This window comes from Lolium rigidum, chromosome 7, assembly GCF_022539505.1.
Source record: "Lolium rigidum isolate FL_2022 chromosome 7, APGP_CSIRO_Lrig_0.1, whole genome shotgun sequence".
Taxonomy (NCBI): Eukaryota; Viridiplantae; Streptophyta; class Magnoliopsida; order Poales; family Poaceae; genus Lolium; species Lolium rigidum.
In genome coordinates, this window is record NC_061514.1 from 249718256 (window position 1) to 249746031 (window position 27776).

Consider the following 27776-nt stretch of genomic DNA (forward strand, 5'->3'; position numbering starts at 1 on the left):
CGGTCTCGTCTCGGATTCTTTGCAGGGAAATTACTCTCGAAATGGGAAGGACCATATGTTGTTGAGGAGGTGTATCGTTCAGGAGCAATTAAAATTAGCTCTCTCCAAGGCAACGCTACGCAAGTAGTGAATGGACAAAGACTCAAGCATTATATCTCAGGTGATTCTTATAATGTTGATGTTGATATTATTCGAGTGGAAATGCCGGAGGCTTTCATCAAGGGACAAATTGACGATCGCCGGAACTCAACTTTGAATAGGTACATGATGCTTGGTAATGAAAAGTTCGCGATTTACTTTCCGAACATTATTTTTGTTGTTTTTGGAAAATATGAAAAATTACGAGTTCGAAACGGAGTGGAAAGGACGCACGAGGGCGTGCCACCATAGGCCGGCGCGGCCTGACCTGGGCCCGCGCCGCCCTGTGGTCTGGCCGCCTCGTTGCCCCTTTCTGACTCTTGTTCGACCTGGTACTTTCCGTCTGTTCTGAAAAATTTTACTATAAAATCCCCCGGACCCCTGGAGGTCCGTATATCGTTCTCTCGACGTGTTTTGTTTCAAGCTGTTTCTGCCAGGATTTGTTTTAGATCTAGAGCCATCATGTCTTCAACGGGAACTCCGAAGGACAGCTCCTGCAAGGACGTTGGCAACTTGTACATGGAGGAGCCGAGGATGCACCCAAAGGAGTTGATGCTCGTCGAGGGAAAACTGCGAGATCAAAGATGTTCGGGGTCCCAAAGGAGAAGGAAGCTTGGAAGACAGGATGGAGAAGCTAGAACAAGAGGTCTTCAATTACAAGAAGATGGCCGAGCGTGAAGTGAATATCTTTCACAAGATTGTGTACGAACTCATTGCTTGAACACGAGAAGGAAGCTGCAAAGCTATGGGGCGACATCCTCTCACTTCACGACACCACCAACAAACTCCAAGCTCAACTCTATGACATTCATAATCGAAGCTGTGAGTATGAAAACATGTTTAAACATATAAGCCGTCGCTGCTAGTTTCGGGATTCCCGAGACCAAGATGTCATTTGTTGATGGAGAGCCACTATCTTGGAAGTACGAAGACGGGAATTCATCACCACCATCACCAAAGGAGTAACCCATCATCGGTATTGGCATCCCCTTGGTTTGTTCCAAGCACTGGGGAGTGCTGCGGTATCACATTATCATTACCTTTTACTTTTTACTATCAAGTAGTGTCATATCATGAGTAGGGAAGTTATCGTATGAGATGGGTTGCGGTGTGGAAGTATCTCTCCTTTAGTTTGTCTATGTATCCCTTGGTGTGAGTTATCGTTATGGAATATTAATGAGAAGTCTTATCATTTACATATTGCATACCTTATTTTAGTTTGCAATTTCCACTATATGATTGATCTTGATTTTAGTATTGGTACCACTCTGGGAGCATTAAGTAAATCTATTTGGTTTTGGAAAACTTAGCAATGGTCAATAGCAACAACACTTTGAGTTTTAGAAGAATAGAGGAAACAAATGTAGAAGATATTATTATCTTTCTTATCAGTTCTTAGCTTAGTATTCTAAAAGTTAAAAGCTGTTTGTGCTTACAAGTAAGATGCATGATTGTTTCTATCACATGTATATTTGTTTGTTTCCCTCAACTCTTATGCTTGCTAATTAACCTTGCTAGCCAAAGACCTGTGCTGAGAGGGAATACTTCTCGTGCATCCAAACTTGAACCCAAACCTATGCCATTTGTGTCCACCATATCTACCTACTGCATGGTATTTTCTCGCCATTCCAAGTAAATACTTCATGTGCTACCTTTAAACAATTCAAAACTTATTACTCTTTATTTGTGTCAATGTTTTATAGCTCATGAGGAAGTATGTGGTGTTTTATCTTTCGGTCTTGTTAGGCAACCTCCACTAATGGACTAGTGGCTTCATCCACTTATCCTATAATTTTGCAATAAGAGGCGGCAACGGGGTTCCCGGCCCCAATTAATCAACTTTCATTAATAATTCTCTTCACATGTTTTGCCCTGATTCATCGGTAAGCAACTTAATTTTGCAATAGACACTCCTCCATGGTATGAGATTGTTGGAAGGCACCCGAGGATTCGGTTAGCCATGGCTTGTGTAAGCAAAGGTTGGGGGAGTGTCATCCTTAAATAAACTAAAACACATGTGTAAACAAAAGAGAAGAGGGATGATCTACCTTGCTTGGTAGAGATAACGTCCTTCATGGGAGCCGCTCTTTGGAGGTCCGTTTGGCAAGGGGTTAGAGTACCCGCTACCGATCGTTGACAACAACAAACACCTCTCAAAACTTTACTTTTATTCTCTTTATATGATTTCAAAACTGAAAAAGCTCTAGCACATGATTTAATCCCTGCTTCCCTCTGCGAAGGGCCTGTCTTTTACTTTATGTTGAGTCAGTAAACCTATTTCCCTCCATCTCAAGCAAGCATTTGAGTTGTTGTGATCGAACTATTATATTGTGAATTGCTTCATCATGTTTTTATTCTTTCTTGTTTAGTACAAGTTTTACCTGAACGAATATAGCTTTGAAAGTCATCAATGATTAATGTGATTGAGTATGCAAGTTTACCATAAGCTTTTAATATGAGAGCGCTGCTCAATAGATAAGTATAATCTGATTAACTTGTTCTCCGACCAAGAACAAAGTTTGCCATCACCAATTATGATTTCTTATGCACCTTTATTTGTGATTACCTTATACTTGTTTCAAGTTGAGTTATATGAGGAAGTTGTTTACTATAATGTCTTGTGTGAATGAATATGATGCTTCTTGTCCGTATTTTATTTATCGACTCTTCACTCCACAAACATGTGGTCCTGTTTACCGAGTTCAGTTTCGCTTGGGGACAAGCGAAGTCTAAGCTTGGGGGGAGTTGATACGTCCAATTTGCATCACTATTTTATATCATAATTTGTTGTTATTCATTGATATATTTCATATTGGGACACAATACTTATGTTATTTCATCTATTTTGCATGTTTCATGATTATTTGGAGATCGAGCACGGGAGCCGGGATTCTCCTGGAAAAAGCACCGTCGGGATGCGATATTTCGGAAGATCAACTGTGGAAGGAAGTTTTACCAAAAATCCTATTTTTCCGGATGACGGAGGAAGCCGGAAGGGGGAGCCAGCTGGACCCGGGGTGGGCCCACACCATAGGGTGGCGCGGCCCATGGCCCGGCCGCGCCACCATGTGGTGTGGAGCCCCCTCGGCCTCTTTCGCCTCCTTTTCTTCGCGAAACCCTTCGTCCCGAAGACCTAAGCCACGAGAGGAATCCTCACGAAGGGTTACGGCCGCCTCGCGGGGCGGAGAACACCGAGAGAGAAAGAGCTCTCCGGCGGGCGGGAATCCGCCGGGAAATTCCCTCCCGGAGGGGGAAATCGACGCCATCGTCACCGCCATCGAGTTGGACATCATCTCCATCACCATCATCATCATCTCCACCATCATCACCGCCATCTCCACCGCTGGACATCGTCACCGCTGTAGCAATTTGGGTTTGATCTTGATTGTTTGATAGGGGAAACCCTCCCGATACTGATTTCTACTTGTTGTTGATGCTATTGAGTGAAACCATTGAACCAAGGTCTATGTTCAGATTGTTATTCATCATCATATCACCTCTGATCATGTTCCATATGATGTCTCGTGAGTAGTTCGTTTAGTTCTTGAGGACATGGGTGAAGTCTAAATGCTAGTAGTGAATTATGGTTGAGTAATATTCAATGTTATGATATTTAAGTTGTGGTGTTATTCTTCTAGTGGTGTCGTGTGAACGTCGACTACACGACACTTCACCATTTATGGGCCTAGGGGAATGCATCTTGTACTCGTTTGCCAATTGCGGGGTTGCCGGAGTGACAGAAACCTAAACCCCCGTTGGTATATCGATGCGGGAGGGATCGCGAGGATCTCGAGTTTAAGGCCGTGGTTAGATTTATCTTAATTACTTTCTTGTAGTTGCGGATGCTTGCAAGGGGTATAATCACAAGTATGTATTAGTCCTAGGAAGGGCGGTACATTAGCATAGGTTCACCCACACAACACTTATCAAAACAATGAAGATTAATCAATCGTATGTAGCGAAAGCACTAGACTAAAATCCCGTGTGTCCTCGAGAACGTTTGGTCATTATAAGTAAACAAACCGGCTTGTCCTTTGTGCTAAAAAGGATTGGGCCACTCGCTGCAATTATTTCTCTCGCATTTTACTTACTTGTACTTTATTCATCCGTTACATCAAAACCCCTGAATACTTGTCTGTGAGCATTTACAGTGAATCCTTCATCAAAACTGCCTGTCAACACCTTCTGCTCCTCGTTGGGATCGACATTCTTACTTATCGAAGATACTACGATACACCCCCTAGACTTGTGGGTCATCAGACCGTCATCGCCGACCGCCGCCCCGCCCACCGCCGGTAAGGACCTCCTCTCTCTCTCTCCTCCGGCCGGCCAACCGGCGGCCGACTATGCCACATGTGCATTGTTTTTTTTTTGTTAATTTTGTTAGTTAGGCCAAGTTCATCTTTTTTTTTTATTTTTTTGTTAGATTAATTAGTTTAGTTACAAAAGTAGTTAGTAATATTTATATGTTAGAAATAGTTAGATTTAAATTAGTGTAGTTAGAAAAAAAGTTACAAAATAGTTAGATTAATTTATGTCGGCGCCGCCCCCCGCGTGCGCCGACGACCTAGACCGTGGCGGTGCCGCCGCGACATAGAGTTAGGGTCGCGAAATAGAGAGAAGAGCGAGCGAGGAGGAGTGCCGAGTCTGTGGCGGTGCCGGTAGTGCCGGCGCCCCATGCCGGCGCCCCCAAAATACGGTCGTTCAATTCCCGCTACCGCTCCCGCTGTCGTTCCCGGCCCCCCGATCCGGATCGATCGATCCGGGGTCGTGGAACGCGACGTCGACCCCGAACGCGGTCGTGAAATTATATGTTAGAAATAGTTGTTAGTAAAGTTATTTTATTTAGCATAATATTATCATTTTTTTATTTATGTTGGTACATATATATATGATTTGGTTTCGTAGCTACGATGCCGCGACAGCCGCCGCGCCGTGGTGTGACTATTCTAGAGGAGATGCAGCTGATGGGGGAGGTCCAGGACTGGGCTCCGCCGGAGTGGCACTGGGAGGTCTTAGCTTCCGGGGCGCGCACCTTGGTGCGGAATCCGGGTCCCGTCGTCGACCCGGATATTCTCTGGTGGAGGTCTTATGGGCCACGGTCGTTTCAGAGGGAGCCAGCCCCACCGGAGGAGGTAGCTCAGCGCATTGCAGCGGAGGACGAGCACGTTCGCCGTTACATGTATGCGTTAGACACCATGTATAGGACCGGATGGTCAGTTATGCAGGGATCTCATGTTAGCTATGCTCCCGTGACTGTTCCGTGGCTTTAGGGGTTCACCCGGCGCGGCTCAGGACCCGGTCGGCGCGTTATAGGACCCGGTCGGCGTGGTTGAGAGGTTGTAGTAGTGATTGATGTATTAGGGTTAAATAAACATGAACCCGATCTATGTATGCATGTAACTGCACTATCTGCTTTCAACACTATATTATCGATCCTTAGTTAAGAACTACATATGTAACTCTATTTTCAGTTTTCTGCATTATCCTTAATTTGATCATATGATGGTTCCTATATATAACTTGCAAGTCATTGTAGAAAGCATGGTGGGACACAGAGATGAAGCTTCAGAAAAATTCATGGCTGACCTCATAGCCAACGGTACTCTGGATGATCGCGACGACGACGTTATTCTAGATGATGGCGGTGACGATGTCACCGCAACTTTTTTGATTGACTCCGGTGAGGGAGCGGAGAATATTGAGCGAAGAGAAGATGGCTACGATGAGGAAGAAGATCCTAATGGCTCCGGTGAGAAACAAGATCATCATAATGGCTCCAGAACCGTAGTTATCACTGAGGTATACAAATTAAGCCACTGCCGATCGACTAGATGCATTAACTAATTAAATTGTACTGACGATGAATTATTTCTTTTTTAGCCCTCCGGATCGAGCACTTCTTCTGTAAAGTCGAAGAAGCGAGGCCCGGCCAAAAAGTTGGACGACGGTGTGATACGTCCAAAACGTATCTACTTTCCCGAACACTTTTGCTATTGTTTTGCCTCTAATTTGTGTATTTTGGATGCAACTAACACGGACTAACGCTGTTTTCAGGAGAACTGCTCTGGTGTCTCGTTTTGGTGCAGAAATCCAACTTTCAGGAAAATCCTCGGAATTTATGCGAAAGGTCCTATTTTCCCAGAATATCGATGGAGCCGGAAGGGCAAGCCGGTGGGGGCCCGAGGGCCCCACACACTAGGCCGGCGCGGCCCAGGAGGGGGAGCGCGGCCCTAGTGTGTGGCGGCCTCGGCTGGCCCCCGACGCCCTCCTTCGGACTACTTATTGCCTTCGACCTAAAAACGCACGGGGAGTTAGTCGAAATCGCCAGAAACCATCCAATACGCCGCCACCGTCGCGAAACTCCATCTCGGGACCGAAACTCCGTTCCGGCACTCCGCCGGGACGGGGAATTGGAGGAGATCATCGCCATCATCACCACCGACGCCTCTCCATCGACCAGCCATGTTTCCCCCATCCATGTGTGAGTAATTCCCCCGCTGTAGGCTGAAGGGGATGGTAGGGATTGGATGAGATTGGTCATGTAATAGCATAAGATTGTTAGGGCATAGTGCCTAGTGTCCGTAATTGGTACTTTTATGATATTGTTGCAACTTGTTATGCTTAATGCTTGTCACTAGGGCCCGAGTGCCATGATCTCAGATCTGAACATGTTATCAATTCATTATGATATTCATTGCTTTATGATCTTACCTTCAAGTTGTATACACGTATTGTTGTCCGGAACCCGAGGCCCCAAAGTGACAGAAATTGGGACAACCGAAGGGGATGGCGGTGATATGAGGATCACATGTGTTCACGGAGTGTTAATGCTTTGCTCCGGTGCTCTATTAAAAGGAGCACCTTAATTTCTAGTAGATTCCCTAGAGGCCCGGCTGCCACCGGCTGGTAGGACAAAAGATGTTATGCAAGTTTCTCATTGCGAGCACGTACGACTATATATGGAACACATGCCTATTGATTGATTAGTACTTGGATACCGTTTTATTATTATCTGCAAATTCCCTGCTTTGATTGTTACATGAGTTTCTCTCATCCATGCAACGCCCGTTCATCCATCCCTGTGCCTACAGTACTTTAATCCTGCTGTTTACTATAATCACTACTGCTGTCTTTGTTACTCTGCTGCTGTTATTTCACTCATCGCTACTGCTATAAAACTGTTACTACTCGATAAACTCTTGCGAGCAAGTACTGTTTCCAGTGCAGCTGAATTGACAACTCCGCTGTTAAGGCTTTCAAGTATTCTTTGTCTCCCCTTGTGTCGAATCAATAAATTGGGTTTTACTTCCCTCGAAGACTGTTGCGATCCCCTATACTTGTGGGTCATCAAGACTATTTTCTGGCGCCGCTGCCGGGGAGCATAGCTTTATTTGTAAGTTCACTTGGATTGATATTGTTCGCTGCAAATTCTCCATCATGGGTAAACCTCGCGATCCTAAAGTCGTCATATTACCATCCACTACAAGAAAAGTTACAACTCCGAGTACCTCTGCTGCTCTTGATTCACCATCTGTGATTGATAAACTTGTTTCACCACCACATGCTTCACATGCTGGTACTTCTGCTATATCTGAAAATTCTTATAATATTGATGATGCTTCTGCTGTGCTTGATGATAGTGGTTCATTGGGATCTTTTCTAGATGCTACAATTGCTAGGTCTAGACAAATTGAAAATGCTGAAACTCCTAATGAAAATGCTGCTACACTCGTTAATTCACCCGAGTCACGTTGAATACTCTAGTGATGATCTTGATGAAGATTATGTAGAACTTGATGATGATTTTATTGATAAATGCAATGCTACTACTGATGCAAGAAAAATTAAAAAGTTGCTTGCACAACATACTGTTATATATAAAATGTCTCCTGATCCTAAATTTGCCACATCTCCTATAAACATTAAGGATAATGATTATGATTTTTCTCTTGATTTGTCTCATATATCTATTGTTGAGAAAACACCTTTTTGTGGTACTGAAAAAGAAAGTGTTGTAGAACACATGATTGAGCTATCTACTCTTAGTAGCTTGTTTTCTGATGATGTTAAGAAGCGTACTTATTTTGTTGCTAAAATTTTCCCTTTCTCATTAAAGGATGATGCTAAAACTTGGTATAATAGTTTGCCACCTGATTCTATTAATAGTCCAAAAGAATTGCTTGATGTTTTCTTCCGGAAATACTTTCCTGCTAGTGCTCAACATATTGCTTTGCGAGATAATTTATAATTTTGATCGGGAAGATGGAGAGAAATTGCACGAGGCTTGGGCTAGATTTTGCTCTCTTATTAGAGCTCGGCCCGACCATGATTCGGAAAAGCATGATTTACTTGATATATTTTATAGTGGACTAACTATTGAGTCTAGGGCATACCTGGATAGTTGTGCTTGGTTGTGTTTTCGGGAAAAGAACTCCGGACGACGTCGAAGAATTATTGGCGAGAATAGGCCGGAATCATGATGATTGGTCTACACCTGAACCAATCCCGACACCAATATTGAAGAAGAGGGGTATGATTAAATTAAATGATGAAGATATGAGGGAAGCCAAGAAATCTCTTAAAGAGAAGGGTATTAAATCCGAAGACGTGAAGAATTTACCTCCCATAGAAGATTCATGTAAGATCACTCCCCCTTCATCCATGATTGAGGTACACTCTCTTGAACGCTTTACTAGAGAAGATATTCCGTATTCAAAACCTCCTGCTCAATGCTTAGATGAGTTTGATAATTATATTGTTAAGCAAAATAATTTCAATATGAGAGTAGAGAATCATTTAATGGAAAATTCTCGAGCTATTGGTGAATTGCATGGTATTGTGGAGAGAACCTCCAATGATGTTAAGATGCTTGTTAAACATTTCCAAATGGTTCAAACTCAAATTGATCAACTCACTAAAGTGCAAAATGACTTGTTAAAAGATAATTCTAAAGAAAGGCATGCTTATGAAGTAACAACTAGAGGCGGTGTTTCTACCCAGGATCCTCTATATCTCGAAGGGCATCCCAAAAGAGTTGAACAAGATTCTCAACGAACTGAAACTAGTGCTCCATCTAAGAAAAAGAAAAAGAAACATAAAACTGTTGTAGAATCCTCTGAGCCTGTTAATGATCCTAATAGTATTTCTATTTCCGATGCTTGAAGCTGAAAGTGGTAATGAACATGATAAAGATAATGATAAGAATGATGCTTCGATAAAGAAGAGGTTGAAGAAGAACACTGAAAAGCATGCTAAAAATAAAAAGTATACTAAAGAAGATTTTATTGCTAAGAAACATGGTAGTGAAAGGGAACCTTGGGTTCAAAAGCAAATGCCTTTTCCTGCTAAGAAACTAAAATCAAAGGAAGAAGAACACTATAATAAATTTTGTGATTGGATGAAACCTTTATTCCTGCAAATACCTTTGACTGATGCTATTAAATTGCCTCCTTATTCAAAGTATATGAAAGATATTGTCTCTAACAAAAGGAAAATTCCTAATGAGGAGATTTCTACTATGCTTGCTAATTACTCTTTTAATGGTAAGGTTCCAAAGAAGCTTGGCGACCTAGGTATTCCGACTATCCCTTGTTCTATTAAGAATAATTATGTTAGAACTGCTCTATGTGATTTGGGAGCGGGTGTTAGTGTTATGCCTTTCTCTCTTTATAAGAGACTTTATTTAGATAAGTTGATACCGACTGATATATCTTTGCAAATGGCTGATAAATTTACTGCTATTCCTGTTGGTATATGTGAGGACGTTCCTGTTCAAGTTACTAATAACTGCTTGATATTAACTGATTTTGTTGTGTTGGAAATGCTCGAAGATGATAATATGTCTATTATTCTTGGGAGACCTTTTCTTAACACCGCGAGGGCTGTTATTGATTGTAATAAAGGAAAAGTTACTTTCAATGTTGATGACAAGGAGCATACCGTTTATTTTCCCAAGAGGATTGAGAAAGCATGTGGAGTTAATACAATTTCTAATGTGAGAACTATCAAAGTGGGAACTATTGATTGTCCGATATATGAGCCTAAAGAAGAATATCAAACTCTTGTGATTGGATCCATATCAATACAATACAAGGTAACATGATTGATTTGAGGTTTATTTCTTCATATGCTATGTAAAATTTATTTGGTGGCAAGACTTGATCAACCTTGTTAACAAATTCATTTTATATGCATAGAGGAACTAAACAACATCTCTTTCTCCCTCCACTTGTTCTACTTGCTGTAGCACTTTTGTTTTGCAAAGTTCTTTAGTTAATTAGAGATTTCAAAAAATTTCCTGCCCAGTAATAATAATTTTGACACCCAAAAATGTGCATTTTTCAAAGTTTTAAAAAATTCACAAAAATTATACCATTGGTCCTATTTTTCGACGAGGCACCTGGGAACACCTGGGGATGACCAGTGGGGCACCCCAGGGTGGCACCCCACAGGCCGGTGCGGCCAAGGAGGGGGGCGCGCTATCCTGGCGTGTGGGCCCCTCCTTGCCCCATGATACGTCTCCGATGTATCGATAATTTCTTATATTCCATGCCACATTATTGATGATATCTACATGTTTTATGCATACTTTATGTCGTATTTATGCATTTTCTGGCACTAACCTATTAACGAGATGCCGAAGAGCCGATTCTTGTTTTCTCGCTGTTTTTGGTTTCAGAAATCCTAGTAAGGAAATATTCTCGGAATTGGACGAAATCAACGCCCGGGGTCCTATTTTTCCACGAAGCTTCCGGAAGACCGAAGAGAAGACGAAGTGGGGCCACGAGGTGCGCCGCCACACTAGGGCGGCGTGGCCCGGTGTGGGCCGCGCGGCCCTAGCGTGTGGAGCCCTCGTGACGCCTCCGAGGCTGCCCTTCCGCCTACATATAGTCTTCGTTGCGAAACCCCCGGTACCGAGAGCCACGATACGGAAAACCTTCCGAGACGCCGCCGCCGCCAATCCCATCTCGGGGGATTCTGGAGATCGCCTCCGGCACCCTGCCGGAGAGGGGAATCATCTCCCGGAGGACTCTTCACCGCCATGGTCGCCTCCGGAGTGATGAGTGAGTAGTTCACCCCTGGACTATGGGTCCATAGAAGTAGCTAGATGGTCGTCTTCTCCTCATGTGCTTCATTGTCGGATCTTGTGAGCTGCCTAACATGATCAAGATCATCTATCTGTAATGCTATATGTTGTGTTTGTCGGGATCCGATGGATAGAGAATACTATGTTATGTTGATTATCAATCTATTACCTATGTGTTGTTTATGATCTTGCATGCTCTCCGTTATTAGTAGAGGCTCGGCCAAGTTTTTACTCTTAACTCCAAGAGGGAGTATTTATGCTCGATAGTGGGTTCATGCCTCCATTAAATGCGGGACGGTGACGAGAAAGTTCTAAGGTTGTGGATGTGCTTGTTGCCACTAGGGATAAAACATTGATGCTATGTCCGAGGATGTAGTTATTGATTACATTACGCACCATACTTAATGCAATTGTCTGTTGTTTGCAACTTAATACTTGGAAGGGGTTCGGATGATAACTCTGAAGGTGGACTTTTTAGGCATAGATGCATGCTTGGATAGCGGTCTATGTACTTTGTCGTAATGCCCAATTAAATCTCACAATACTCATTATATCATGTATGTGCATGGTCATGCCCTCTCTATTTGTCAATTGCCCGATTGTAATTTGTTCACCCAACATGCTATTTATCTTATGGGAGAGACACCTCTAGTGAGCTGTGGACCCCGGTCCTATTCTTTTACATTGAATACAATCTATCGCAATACTTGTTCTACTTGTTTTCTCGCAAACAATCATCATCCACACTATACATCTAATCCTTTGTTACAGCAAGCCGGTGAGATTGACAACCTCATCTGTTTCGTTGGGGCAAAGTACTTTGGTTGTGTTGTGCAGGTTCCACGTTGGCGCCGGAATCCCTGGTGTTGCGCCGCACTACATCCCGCCGCCATCAACCTTCGACGTGCTTCTTGACTCCTCCTGGTTCGATAAACCTTGGTTTCTTTCGAGGGAAAACTTGCTTGTTGTACGCATCACACCTTCCTCTTGGGGTTCCCAACGGACGTGTGCTTTACGCGTCATCAAGCTACATTTTACGGCGCCGTTGCTTGGGGAGATCAAGACACGCTGCAAGGGGAGTCTCCACAATCCAATCTCTTTACTTTGTTTTTGTCTTGCTTTATTTTATTTACTACTTTGTTTGCTGCATTATATCAAAACACAAAAAAATTAGTTGCTAGCTTTACTTTATTTACTTGTCTTGCACTCTATATCAAAAACACAAAAAAATTAGTTACTTGCATTTATTTTATCTAGTTTGCTTTATTTACTACTGCTAAAATGGCTACTCCTGAAAATACTAAGTTGTGTGACTTCACAACCACAAATAATAATGATTTCTTATGCACACCTATTGCTCCACCTGCTACTACAACATAATTCTTTGAAATTAAACCTTCTTTACTGAATCTTGTTATGCGAGAGCAATTTTACGGTGTTAGTTACGATGATGTCTGCTGCCCATCTCAATAATTTTGTTGAATTGTGTGAAATGCAAAAGTATAAAGATGTAGATGGTGACATTATAAAATTAAAATTGTTTCCTTTCTCATTAAGAGGAAGAGCTAAAGATTGGTTGCTATCTCTGCCTAGAAATAGTATTGATTCTTGGACTAAATGCAAGGATGCTTTTATTGGTAGATATTATCCCCCTGCTAAAATTATATCTTTGAGGAGTAGCATAATGAATTTTAAACAATTGGATAATGAGCATGTTGCTCAAGCTTGGGAAAGAATGAAATCTTTGGTTAAAAATTGCCCAACCCATGGATCGACTACTTGGATGATCATCCAAACCTTCTATGCAGGACTGAACTTTTCTTCGCGGAACCTATTGGATTCAGCTGCTGGAGGTACCTTTATGTCCATCACTCTTGGTGAGGCAACAAAGCTTCTTGATAATATGATGATTAATTACTCCGAATGGCACACGGAAAGAGCTCCACAAGGTAAGAAGGTAAATTCGTCGAAGAAACCTCTTCCTTGAGTGATAAGATTGATGCTATTATGTCTATGCTTGTGAATGATAGGACTAATGTTGATCCTAATAATGTTCCGTTAGCTTCATTGGTTGCCCAAGAAGAACATGTTGATGTAAACTTCATTAAAAATAATAATTTCAACAACAATGCTTATCGGAACAATTCTAGTAATAACTATAGGCCATATCCTTATAATAATGGTAACGGTTATGGTAATTCTTATGGGAATTCTTACAACAATAATAGGAATACACCCCCTGGACTTGAAGCTATGCTTAAAGAATTTATTAGTACACAAACCGCTTTTAACAAATGCTGTTGAGGAAAAGCTCAATAAAATTGATATTCTCGCTTCTAAGGTTGATAGTCTTGCCTCTGATGTTGATCTTTTGAAATCGAAAGTTATGCCTGATAAGGATATTGAAAATAAAATTGTTACTACAACAAATGCCATCCAAGTTAGAATTAATGAGAATATAAGATTGATGGCCGAATTGCATGCTAGGTGGGAAAGAGAAGAAAATGAAAAACTAGCTAAAGAGAATAATGTAGCTAAAGTTTGGACTATTACCACCACTAGTAATGTTAATGCTCCACATGTTGCTGCACCTCCTACTAATAATGGTAAAATAATTGGTGTTGGCAATGTTTCCACTCCTAATGCAAAGCGTACAAAACTGCGGAAGCTGCTAAAGCTATAAGCCACTGTGATAAAGCTGCTGAAATTTTTTCCAACATTGGGGATGATGATCCCATTGCTTTAGATTATAATGGTTTAGTATTTTGATGATTGCCACATCTCTGAAGTTATAAAGTTCTTACAAAAACTTGCTAAGAGTCCTAATGCTAGTGCTATAAACTTGGCTTTCACAAAACATATTACAAATGCTCTCATAAAAGCTAGAGAAGAGAAACTAAAACTTGAAACTTCTATTCCTAGAAAGCTAGAAGATGGTTGGGAGCCCATCATTAAGATGAAGGTTAATGACTTTGATTGTAATGCTTTATGTGATCTTGGTGCAAGTATTTCCGTTATGCCTAAGAAAATTTATGATATGCTTGACTTGCCACCATTGAAAAATTGTTATTTGGATGTTAATCTTGTTGATAATGCTATAAAGAAACCTTTGGGGAGAATTGATAATGTTCGCATTACCGTTAACAATAACCTTGTCCCCGTTGATTTCGTTGTCTTGGATATTGAATGCAATGCATCTTGTCCCATTATATTGGGAAGACCTTTTCTTCGAACTGTTGGAGCTATCATTGATATGAAGGAAGGTAATATTAAATATCAATTTCCTCTCAAGAAAGGTATGGAACACTTCCCTAGAAAGAGAATGAAGTTACCTTTTGATTCTATTATTAGAACAAGTTATGATGTTGATACTTCGTCTCTTGATAACACTTGATATACACTTTCTGCGCCTAGCTGAAAGGCGTTAAAGAAAAGCGCTTATGGGAGACAACCCATGTTTTACTACAGTACCTTTATTTTATATTTGAGTCTTGGAAGTTGTTTACTACTTTATCAACCTCTCCTTATCTTAGCTTTGTGCATTGTTGTGCCAAGTAAAGTCGTTGATAGTAAGGTTCATACTAGATTTGGATTACTGCGCAGAAACAGATTTCTTTGCTGTCACGAATTTCGACCTGCCTCCCTGTAGGTAGCTCAGAAAAATATGCCAATTTACGTGCATGATCCTCAGATATGTACGCAACTTTCATTAAATTTGAGCATTTCCATTTGAGCAAGTCTGGTGCCTCAATAAAATCCGTCTTTACGGACTGTTCTGTTTTGACAGATTCTGCCTTTTATTTCACATTGCCTCTTTTGCTATGATGGATGAATTTCTTTGTACCATTAATGTCCAGTAGCTTTGTGCAATGTCCATAAGTGTTAAGAATGATTATGTCACCTCTGAACATGTGAATTTTTATTATGCACTAACCCTCTAATGAGTTGTTTCGAGTTTGGTGTGGAGGAAGTTTTCAAGGATCAAGAGAGGAGGATGATACAATATGATCAAGGAGAGTGAAAGCTCTAAGCTTGGGGATGCCCCGGTGGTTCACCCCTGCATGTTTTAAGAAGACTCAAGCGTCTAAGCTTGGGGATGCCCAAGGCATCCCCTTCTTCATCGACAACATTATCAGGTTCCTCCCCTGAAACTATATTTTTATTCCATCACATCTTATGTGCTTTGCTTGGAGCGTCGGTTTGTTTTTGTTTTTGTTTTGTTTGAATAAAATGGATCCTAGCATTCATTGTGTGGGAGAGAGACACGCTCCGCTGTTGCATATGGACAAATATGTCCTTAGGCTTTACTCATAGTATTCATGGCGAAGGTTGAATCTTCTTCGTTAAATTGTTATATGGTTGGAATCGGGAAATGCTACATGTAGTAATTCTAAAATGTCTTGAATAATTTGATACTTGGCAATTGTTGTGCTCATGTTTAAGCTCTTGCATCATATACTTTGCACCCATTAATGAAGAAACACCTAGAGCTTGCTAAAATTTGGTTTGCATATTTGGTCTCTCTAAAGTCTAGATAATTTCTAGTATTGAGTTTTGAACAACAAGGAAGACGGTGTAGAGTCTTATAATGTTTACAATATGTCTTTTATGTGAGTTTTGCTGCACCGGTTCATCCTTGTGTTTGTTTCAAATAACCTTGCTAGCCTAAACCTTGTATTGAGAGGGAATACTTCTCATGCATCCAAAATCCTTGAGCCAACCACTATGCCATTTGTGTCCACCATACCTACCTACTACATGGTATTTCTCCGCCATTCCAAAGTAAATTGCTTGAGTGCTACCTTTAAAATTTCCATTCTTTACCTTTGCAATATATAGCTCATGGGACAAATAGCTTAAAAACTATTGTGGTATTGAATATGTACTTATGCACTTTATCTCTTATTAAGTTGCTTGTTGTGCGATAACCATGCTCCTGGGGACGCCATCAACTACTCTTTGTTGAATATCATGTGAGTTGCTATGCATGTTCGTCTTGTTTGAAGTAAGGGAGATTTACCACTCATTTAATGGTTAGAGCATGCATATTGTTAGAGAAGAACATTGGGCCGCTAACTAAAGCCATGAACCATGGTGGAAGTTTCAGTTTTGGACATATATCCTCAATCTCATATGAGAACATTAATTGTTGCTACATGCTTATGCATTAAAGAGGAGTCCATTATCTGTTGTCTATGTTGTCCCGGTATGGATGTCTAAGTTGAGAATAATCAAAAGCGAGAAATCCAAATGCGAACTTTCTCCTTAGACCTTTGTACAGGCGGCATAGAGGTACCCCTTTGTGACACTTGGTTAAAACATGTGTATTGCGATAATCCCGGTAATTCGAGCTAATTAGGACAAGGTGCGGGCACTATTAGTATACTATGCATGAGGCTTGCAACTTGTAAGATATAATTTACATAACACATATGCTTTATTACTACCGTTGACAAAATTGTTTCTTGTTTTTAAAACCAAAGCTCTAGCACAAATATAGCAATTAATGCTTCCCTCTGCGAAGGGCCTTTCTTTTACTTTTATGTTGAGTCAGTTCACCTATCTCTCTCCACCTCAAGAAGCAAACACTTGTGTGAACTGTGCATTGATTCCTACATACTTATATATTGCACTTGTTATATTACTTTGCATTGACACTATCCATGAGATATACATGTTATAAGTTGAAAGCAACCGCTGAAACTTAATCTTCCTTTGTGTTGCTTCAATACCTTTACTTTGATTTATTGCTTTATGAGTTAACTCTTATGCAAGACTTATTGATGCTTGTCTTGAAAGTACTATTCATGAAAAGTCTTTGCTTTATGATTCATTTGTTTACTCATGTCATTACCATTGTTTCGATCGCTGCATTCATTACATGTGTTTACAATAGTATGATCAAGGTTATGATGGCATGTCACTCCAGAAATTATCTTTGTTATCGTTTACCTGCTCGGGACGAGCAGAAACTAAGCTTGGGGATGCTGATACGTCTCCGACGTATCGATCATTTCTTATGTTCCATGCCACATTATTGATGATATCTACATGTTTTATGCATACTTTATGTCGTATTTATGCATTTTCCGGCACTAACCTATTAACGAGATGCCGAAGAGCCGATTCTTGTTTTTCTGCTGTTTTTGGTTTCAGAAATCCTAGTAAGGAAATATTCTTGGAATTGGACGAAATCAACGCCCGGGGGCCTATTTTGCCACGAAGCTTCCGGAAGACCGAAGAGAAGACGAAGTGGGGCCACGAGGCGCCGCCACAACAGGGCGGCGCAGCCCAGGTGCTGGCCGCGCGGCCCTGGCGTGTGGGGCCCTCGTGACCCCTCCGAAGCTACCCTTCCGCCTACATATAGTCTTCGTCGCGAAACCCCCAGTACCGAGAGCCACGATACGGAAAACCTTACAGAGACGCCGCCGCCGCCAATCCCATCTCGGGGGATTCAGGAGAGGGGAATCATCTCCCGGAGGACTCTTCACCGCCATGGTCGCCTCCGGAGTGATGAGTGAGTAGTTCACCCCTGGACTATGGGTCCATAGGAGTAGCTAGATGGTCGTCTTCTCCTCATGTGCTTCATTGTCGGATCTTGTGAGCTGCCTAACATGATCAAGATCATCTATCTGTAATGCTATATGTTGTGTTTGTCGGGATCCGATGGATAGAGAATACTATGTTATGTTGATTATCAATCTATTACCTATGTGTTGTTTATGATCTTGCATGCTCTCCGTTATTAGTAGAGGCTCGGCCAAATTTTTACTCTTAACTCCAAGAGGGAGTATTTATGCTCGATAGTGGGTTCATGCCTCCATTAAATGCGGGACGGTGACGAGAAAGTTCTAAGGTTGTGGATGTGCTGTTGCCACTAGGGATAAAACATTGATGCTATTTCCGAGGATGTAGTTATTGATTACATTACGCACCATACTTAATGCAATTGTCTGTTGTTTGCAACTTAATACTGGAAGGAGTTCGGATGATAATCTGAAGGTGGACTTTTTAGGCATAGATGCATGCTGGATAGCGGTCTATGTACTTTGTCGTAATGCCCAATTAAATCTCACAATACTCATTATATCATGTATGTGCATGGTCATGCCCTCTCTATTTGTCAATTGCCCGACTGTAATTTGTTCACCCAACATGCTATTTATCTTATGGGAGAAACACCTCTAGTGAACTGTGGACCCCGGTCCATTCTTTTATATTGAATACAATCTACTGCAATACTTGTTCTACTGTTTTCTGCAAACAATCATCATCCACGTTATACATCTAATCCTTTGTTATAGCAAGCCGGTGAGATTGACAACCTCACTGTTTCGTTGGGGCAAAGTACTTTGGTTGTGTTGTGCAGGTTCCACGTTGGCGCCGGAATCCCTGGTGTTGCGCCGCACTACATCCCGCCGCCATCAACCTTCGACGTGCTTCTTGACTCCTCCTGGTTCGATAAACCTTGGTTTCTTACTGAGGGAAACTTGCTGCTGTACGCATCACACCTTCCACTTGGGGTTCCCAACGGGAGTGTGCTTTACGCGTCATCACCCCACTTCATCATCTCTTCCTCCCACTCTCTTCTCTCTCCCGAAAAAACTCGCACCAGGTTCCTCTCACTCGTGTTTTTGCTCAAGAGCTCCAGATTTCTCGATCTCTTTGCTCAGCCCAGATTTCTGTCTGAAATTTGGCACATTTGCTCTCCGGTATGTGACTCCTCCGATTATCCAAGTAGAATTTTGTTTGGTGGAGTATATCTTGAATATTTTGCTGCTGTAGGTAACATGTTTAGTGAGCTTGCATGCTTGTTCTAAGTGGTAGAAACTAGTTTTGATGCATGATTAGTACTCTAGCAAGTTCCTATGGTAGTTTCCCTCAATTATATGTCACCAAATCAAATTTTATATTGTTTGTTGAAAAATTTCAGAAAATGGAAGGGAGTATGCACCAACTCAACCAACAAGAATTGGAGGTGCAACAGGTCATGAGAGTTCACCGCGAAGAAGGAGTATACCCCGCTTACTACCCGTGCGTGGATTTTATGAGAAGTGCAGGAATCTTGCAAGATGTTCAAAGTCTAATCTCTCGTGCAGGGTTGGATGATTTTGTTGTTGGTGAACCATGCCAATATGCAAAATTGACTATGTCTGTAGTGCAGGATTTTGAATTCAATTGGTCGCGATCTAATCCCATGGTTCGGTACAAAATTTATAATAAAACCGTCAACCTGCCATTTAATGATTTTTGTGCAGTGATGTCTACGGGAGCTTCTATTCTTGTAGACTGTGTGATCCTCCAAGAGCAGAGGTTTGTAGAACAGCAGCTAGTTTCCCTTAAGTGGATCACCCAAGGTTTATCGATCTCAGGGAGGAAGAGGTCAAAGATATCCCTCTCAAGCAACCCTGCAACCACAAAGCAAGAAGTCTCTTGTGTCCCCAACACACCTAATACACTTGTCGGATGTAAAGGTGCACTAGTTCGGCGAAGAGATAGTGAGATGCAAGTAATATGGATGAGTATGAGTGGTAATAGCAATCTGAATAAAATATGGCAGCGAGTAAACATGCAACAAAACAAGTAAACAAACGGAGATTCGATGCTTGGAAGCAAGGCCTAGGGATCCCGCTTTCACTAGTGGACACTCTCAACAATGATCACATAATAGGACTACTCTACACCCTCTTGTTGGATGATGAACACCACTAACCGTGAAGGATTACACGAACCCTCAATGCCGGAGTTAACAAGCTCCACAATATTCAATGTTCATATTTAAATAACCTTAGAGTGTAAGATAGATCAACACAATCACACCAAGAACTAACATAGCATGCACACTCGTCACCATCACACTATGAAGGAGGCATAAATCACATCAATTCTTATCATAGCAATAGTTAACTTCATAATCTACAAGAGATTACAATCATAACCCACGCCAAGTACTACACGATGCACACACTATCACCATTACACCGTGTAGGAGGAATAGACTACTTTAATAACATCACTAGAGTAGCACATAGATGATATTCAACTAGATCACATAAAGAGAGAGATGAACCACATAGCTACAGTGGAGCCCTCAGCCCCGGGGGTGAATTACTCCCTCCTCATCATGGAGGCAGCGATGGCGGTGAAGATGGCGGTGGAGACGGCGGTGGAGATGACTCCGGGGGCAATTCCCCGTCCCGGCAGGGTGCCGGAACGAGACTTCGTCCCCCGAATTGGAGTTTCGCGATGGCGGCGGCTCTGGATGGTTTTCTCCGGTTTCGTCGAACCGGGTCGAGGTTTTAGGTCGGGGACGACTAAATAGGCGAAGAGGCGGAGTCGGAGGGGCCACGGGGTGCCCACACACTAGGGGGCGCCCCCTTGGGCCGCGCCGCCCCGTGGGGTGGGCCCCCCGGCTCCCCTCTCGTCTTTCTCCGGTGCTCCGGAAGCTTCCGGGAATTATAAGATCTTCGGTCTTGATTTCATCCGATTCGAAAATATTTCTTTACTAGGATTTCTGAAACCAAAAACAGCAGAAAACAGCAAGCCGGCCTTTCGGCATCTCGTCAATAGGTTAGTTCCAGAAAACGCATAAAAACGATATAAAGTGTGAACAAAACATGTAGGTATTGTCATAAAACAAGCATGGAACATCAGAAATTATAGATACATTGGAGACGTATCAGCATCCCCAAGCTTAGTTCCTACTCGTCCTCGAGTAGGTAAACGATAAAAAGATAATTTCTGAAGTGACATGCTACCAACATAATCTTGATCATACTATTGTAAAGCATATGAGATGAATGCAGCGATTCAAAACAATGTTAATGCAATGAGTAAACAATTGAATCATATAGCAAAGACTTTTCATGAATAATACTTTCAAGACAAGCATCAATAAGACTTGCATAAGAGTTACTCATAAAGCAAAAATTCTTAGTAAAAGCATTGAAGCAACACAAAGGAAGATATAAGTTTCAGCGGTTGCTTTCAACTTCAACATATATATCTCATGGATAATTGTCAACATAAAGCAATATAACAAGTGCAATAAGTAAACATGTAAGAATCAATGCACACAGTTGATACAAGTGTTTGCTTCTAAGATAGAAAGAATAGGCAAACTGACTCAACAATAAAGTAAAAGATAGGCCCTTCGTAGAGGGAAACATTGATTGCTATATTTGTGCTAGAGCTTTGGTTTTGAAAACAAGAAACAATTTTGTCAACGGTAGTAATAAAGCATATGTATCATGTAAATTATATCTTACAAGTTGCAAGCCTCATGCATAGTATACTAATAGTGCCCGCACCTTGTCCTAATTAGCTTGGACTACCGGGATCATCGCAATACACATGTTTTAACCAAGTGTCACAAAGGGGTACCTCTATGCCGCCCGTACAAAGGTCTAAGGAGAAAGCTCGCATTTTGGATTTCTCGCTTTTGATTATTCTCAACTTAGACATCCATACCGGGACAACATAGACAACAGATAATGGACTCCTCTTTAATGCATAAGCATTTAGTAACAATTAGTATTCTCATATGAGATTGAGGATATATGTCCAAAACTGAAACTTCCACCATGATTCATGGCTTTAATTAGCGGCCCAATGTTCTTCTCTAACAATATGCATGCTCTAACCATTAAAGTGGTAGATCTCCCTTACTTCAGACAAGACGGACATGCATAGCAACTCACATGATATTCAACAAAGGGTAGTTGATGGCGTCCCCAGGAACATGGTTATCGCACAACAGGAAACTTAATAAGAGATAAAGTGCATAAGTACATATTCAATACCACAATAGTTTTTAAGCTATTTGTCCCATGAGCTATATATTGCAAAGGTAAAGGATAGAAATTTTAAAGGTAGCACTCAAGCAATTTACTTTGGAATGGCGGAGAAATACCATGTAGTAGGTAGGTATGGTGGACACAAATGGCATGATTATTGGCTCAAGGATTTGGATGCACGAGAAGAATTCCTCTCAATACAGGGCTAGGCTAGCAAGGTTGTTTGAAGCAAACTCAAGTATAAAAGGTGCAGCAAAGCTCACATATGAACATATTGTAACTATTATAAGACTTTACATTGTCTCCTTGTTGTTCAAACACCTCAACCAGAAAATATCTAGACTCTAGAGAACAATCATGCAAACCAAATTTAAACAAGCTCTATGTAGTTATCCATTAATGGGTACAAGGTACATGATGCAAGAGCTTAAACATGAGCACAACAATTTCCAAGTATCAAATTATTCAAGACACTCTACCAATTACTACATGTAGCATTTTCCGTTTCCAACCATATAACAATTAACGAAGCAGTTTCAACCTTCGCCATGAAAAATAAAAACTAAGAACACATGTGTTCATATGAACCAGAGGAGCGTGTCTCTCTCCCACACAAGCATTTATTCAAACAAAAACAAAAATAAAAGCACACAGACGCTCTAAGTAAAGTACATAAGATGTGGCCGAATAAAAATATAGTTTCAAGAGAAGGAACCTGATAATTTGTCGATGAAGAAGGGGATGCCTTGGGCATCCCCAAGCTTAGATGCTTGAGTCTTCTTGAAATATGCAGGGGTGAACCACCGGGGCATCCCCAAGCTTAGACTTTTCACTCTTCTTGATCATAGTATATCATCCTCCTCTCTTGACCCTTGGAAACTTCCTCCACACAAAACTCAAAACAAACTCATTAGAGGGTTAGTGCATAATCAAAAATTCACATATTCAGAGGTGACACAATCATTCTTAACACTTCTGGACATTGCCCAAAGCTACTGGAAGGTAATGGAACAAAGAAATCCACCCAACACAGCGAAAGAAGCAATGCGAAATAAAAGGCAGAATCTGTCAAAACAGAACAGTCCGTAAAGACGAATTTTATTGAGGCACCAGACTTGCTCAAATGAAAATGCTCAAATTGAATGAAAGTTGCGTACATATCTGAGAATCACTCACGTAAATTGGCATAATTTTCTGAGTTACCTACAGAGAATTAGGCCCAGATTCGTGACAGCAAAGAAATCTGTTTCTGCGCAGTAATCCAAATCTAGTATGAACCTTACTATCAAAGACTTTACTTGGCACAACAATGCAATAAAAATAAGATAAGGAGAGGTTGCTACAGTAGTAACAACTTCCAAGACTCAAATACAAAATAAAAGCACTGTAGCAAAATAAACACATGGGTTATCTCCCAAGAAGTTCTTTCTTTATAGCCACTAGCAATAATCGGCGCGGCGGCACGCCGCGCCATATAGTGGCTGATTGATGGTAATTTTAAGGTACTAATTAAATTGTCTGTTTTCTTGAAATAAATTTGATTTTAAATATTGTTTGTAGAATTGGATGAAAATAAATTGTCCAGCAAAATCGTGTGTTACAATGTTTGAATTTGAGCAAAATGAACGCATGCTCACCGCATGAGATAGAGCACAACACCACCATAGTACCTACAACTATTGTGTTGTTTGCTTCCAACTCTAAATTGAACAGAGTGATGAAGCTCAGGCAGATGCCAGTATATCCAGTTGTCCAAACCTTCAAAAATGGATTGCATCCCATGGCAATTGCAAAATATTCTGATAATGTTCCTTGTGAGACAAATTTTTGTCAGACATCTGACTGACTGACTGCTCTATTGCCTTCCACATTTCCTGTTTCTAAGCATCATACGTTGCTAGACTAACCAAGGATTCGGAAGGAACTACCAAAGGTCACACTTGCAGATATAGGCCATATGCCTGCTAGCGAAATGTAACTGATGGCACTTCTGATTTATAGTCCGGCTGCCTCACATTCATAAATAAGTTGAGACCTTCTCAGAATTTTCTCTGCAGAAACAAACTGATATGCATGAAGACATCAGTGGAACAAAAGTTTGGCTTCTAAGACAGGCTCAAAGTAGTGATAGCAAGAAACTCAGACTGACAATTATTTATTTACTCTCTCTTAATTTATCTGTTCAGCTAAAATGAATGCATGCTGCTGGTGTAAATATGAATATTGCTTGTTGTGTTCAAGTATGTATACACATTTGGAAAAAGAAGTGACATCAAAGATTCTGTGAATAGGGGAAGTGGATCGATAACCTGATGCAAGAAATAACCTATAGATCTCATACCAAAGACAGCATGTGGTGAAGTGTTCTTTATGTGATTTTCAATGAAGGGGGACCTATAAATCCCAGGATGAACAAATTGTAAGGATATTTTTGGAAAATGTAAAATTTTCTGCAGGAGCTTGGCTAGAATCATTATACTTTGCACGAAAACAGATAAATGACCTTGGAAGAAAAAATAGCAGGTCAGTGAAGTTGGAAAAAGGCCTGTAAGGATGCCGGTCTAAACATCCCACCAGGACGGTACTAACGACTCATGTTGCTATTTTAGACAAAGATAATACATAAGCTATTAAATCCTTCCCAACGGTAAGTCTTTTAATTTTTTCTTTTAAGAAATTGTGTTTGAACCCATCTTACAAATACCATATTCGTTACCTTTTGTATTGACTTTGTGGCAGCAAACACAACTCCTGCCGTGGCTTCTACACCATCTTATTAAGTAAAGAAGCTATATACTGCATAGAAAGAACAATTGCTATCTCATAGTATCTTTGTTGCTATATATGTCAATATCAAACCATGGAGATGGGTAATGCACTCAAAAAGTTGAGGGAAAAATCAATACATAGCAGAAAGTGGGGGTGTCCTATTGAAATGAAAGTAGTAGTTAGAACCAGACTAAGAGAGGTCTTAGTAAAACTGTCACGGATACTCAAGACACATGAAGTTGCAATGCCTAATCTCTAACTGAGGATCAAGTAGTACAATACTTGAAAAGCAAAGATAGCATGGCCTGAACAGCCAATACAGCTTATTGCATTTGCACTTCTACACTAAATTTCATGTTTTCGCAAAACAATTCAAAAGAGTGCCGGTTCACCGAAACATCCATTTTGAACATATGTCCATACTGAAATAGAGTCCAATTTTTTTGCTTCTTTTCACTGACGCATGAACGTATCAAGGTAAGAATATTGCAGGCTAGAGGCTACAGAGTGGTGCCAACAATATGGTAACACCCTTTACATCTAGGTGGGTTTCTATGAAAGGCATATATGCACCAAGTTGATTAAGTTTTTCTTTGTGTCGAAAACAGTAATGCTCGTACAGCTTACAAACATAGAGCAAGTAGCGACATCATGTTGATACCAAAAAAGGGAATTGTGCTGACGAAATTGTACAGAAAATCTAGATAATAGTAGTATATTTGTTCCAGAAAGACCATAAATTATTTCTGATCATTCAAGTGGGCTGTGCATAGGGAAAAGGTAGTAAGCTGAGGCAACGCTACGTACTTATTTCTGGAGTACCTCACAATACGTATGTGGATAGAACCCCTCATAGATTCATGGGAAATAACAGCTGGTAATGAAAAGGAATTTGATGAGCATTGCAACAACATAAATAATTGAGATCAAAAATTGGATTGTTCATAAAGAAAAGGAGATAACTGAGGCTAGTTAAACACAACTCGAAAACTCATATCCAATAAAGGATGCATATGATGATCTGTATATGTCAGAGAAAGAAGTATATATCCTGGCAAGCAAGCACATGTTTCAACTGTAAATTTGTAGCAGCAATATCTCTTGGCTGAATAGCTGCAGCGAGAAAAACCTGAATTTACTATTGCTAAAGACCAAATGTAGCAGCAATATCTCTTCCCATTGCACATCATAATCTAATCTGAACAAAACTAAATTGACATCATGTCTAGTAGCTAGCGGATAGTCCTTACTATTCATCTTACAGATAGATGCATAAATTGGGAAACCCTGTTGTATATTATGACTCTAGATGTAAATATGTAAGATGATGATGGAAGCATCATTAAATCAGCAACTGTGATTATCATTTTCTGATAGTATTTGGAGCTAGAATAATCCACATTTTAGGAGAAGCAAAGATGTAAACATTATCTTGTCTGTGATAACCACTTTTTTTAACAATATTGTACTGAAAGTTATCTGTATGAATGGGAAACCAATGCTCTGAGAAATGTGCAATTTAAGAAGGTAGAAACATTGTTGGCTGAGCATTTCTGACAGATATTTGCTGACAATTTTGGAAGCTAAAATAGTGTGCGTAGAAGGGAAAGTAAATCTGAACCAAAAGCATGCATTTTGGAGTAGCTGTTAGTCTGCAAAGACCATGCCTAAAAGTTAAATGTAAGAACCTCACATGTAACTCAAATAGTGCAACTTATAGTGATAAAGGATAACTACTATACTAAACCTTAATTCTGATAACTCACCTTTTGTACATAGGACCCCTTTAAAAATAGACCTCAAGAACAGTTGACATAAAGCCTATTTCGTGGTAATATTAACACCACTCTCTTGCACCAAGCAAACCATCGGAAGCTGCATCCTACAGTCATGTATGGCGAACTGAAGATTACTAATTTAGCATATAGGACATTCCATCAAACATGTTGAAAGCAAATGCTAGCATAAACCTGATCTGGTCAGATTGCAACCTGTTGCAAATGGCCTGCAAGGGAGTGGACACAACTACTAAGTGAATTAGACAGACACGTTCAGCTACACTTCAGAGTAGCACTAAAAATATATGATAAATTAAGAAGACCTAGGAACACATACTCCCGCTGCACAGAACCTGCAGCTCCAAGATCAAACTGTCAACGTTGGAAAATGTTGAAGAAAACCTGGATCATCCCGACGCATTGGGGTAGGCAGGTCAACAGTTGGGCAGCCAGAGAGTTCAGCAGCAGGGAGCACCAACAATCCCACCACGACGTTCACTGAAGATGTCGAGCTGAATGACATCCTACAGCCGGAGTGGGAATTTCCAAACCTGCGTCTACGGCAACATTTCAGGAAATCAACAAACAAACTTTGCACACGCCACTGGTTAATCAGTCAAAGTTTAGAAACAAAGATAAAAGAAAAAATCACCAGATCCACCTGTAATCAGTCCCGGAGGTGAGGACATAGCCCAGCAGGGAGGAGGCTGGCGGCGCAGGTCTCACACGGGCGAGTGGCATCCATGACCTTCCACGGCGGTGTGGCCTCGGGCCTGTGAGATGGACAAGGTGAGGACCTGCGGCGCCCCTCCAGTGGGGAGGAGCAGGGGCGGCACGACAACCTCGCGGCGGTAGGGCTGGAGCCATGGCGGCGTGCCGACCTCAAGGCGGCGCGAGAGAAGCTGGAGGAGCATGGTGGCCTCGTGCTGGTGGGGGAGGACCACGGGCGGACTCCTCCATCTCTTCCACTGCTGCGCCGCCATGGGGAGCCGTCCCTGTGCCCGCATCGAGGGCTTGCCGCCGGCGTAGGAATCCCTCACCCGGCCTGCTCACCTTCCTCGCCCGGTGCTCCAGCTGGCCGCCGCCTCCACTGGCGACCATGACCGGCTCCCTCGGTCGGCGCCGGCCGCCTCCGTTTCGCTGCGTTGAGTGCCGCTCCATCCTCGCCGCTAACCCCACGCACGCGGACCCCGTCAGCACGTTCTC

The 27776-nt window shown here is 41.5% G+C and overlaps 1 long non-coding RNA gene across 3 annotated transcripts; it reads right to left on the reverse strand.

Moving 5' to 3' along the window:
- Positions 1-23559: 23559 nt before the first annotated feature.
- Positions 23560-27609, reverse strand: LOC124669378. Of its 3 annotated transcripts, XR_006992166.1 has the most exons (6): positions 27232-27607; positions 26763-27127; positions 26559-26674; positions 25600-25666; positions 24740-24819; positions 23560-24074 (listed from the first exon to the last, which is right to left on the reverse strand). It is a non-coding gene; the product is annotated as an uncharacterized LOC124669378 (long non-coding RNA). The 3 variants fall into 3 exon arrangements; XR_006992165.1 differs by having other exon boundaries at positions 25600-26674; positions 27232-27608; XR_006992164.1 differs by having other exon boundaries at positions 24740-26674; positions 27232-27609.
- Between the last annotated feature and the right edge of the window lie 167 nt (positions 27610-27776).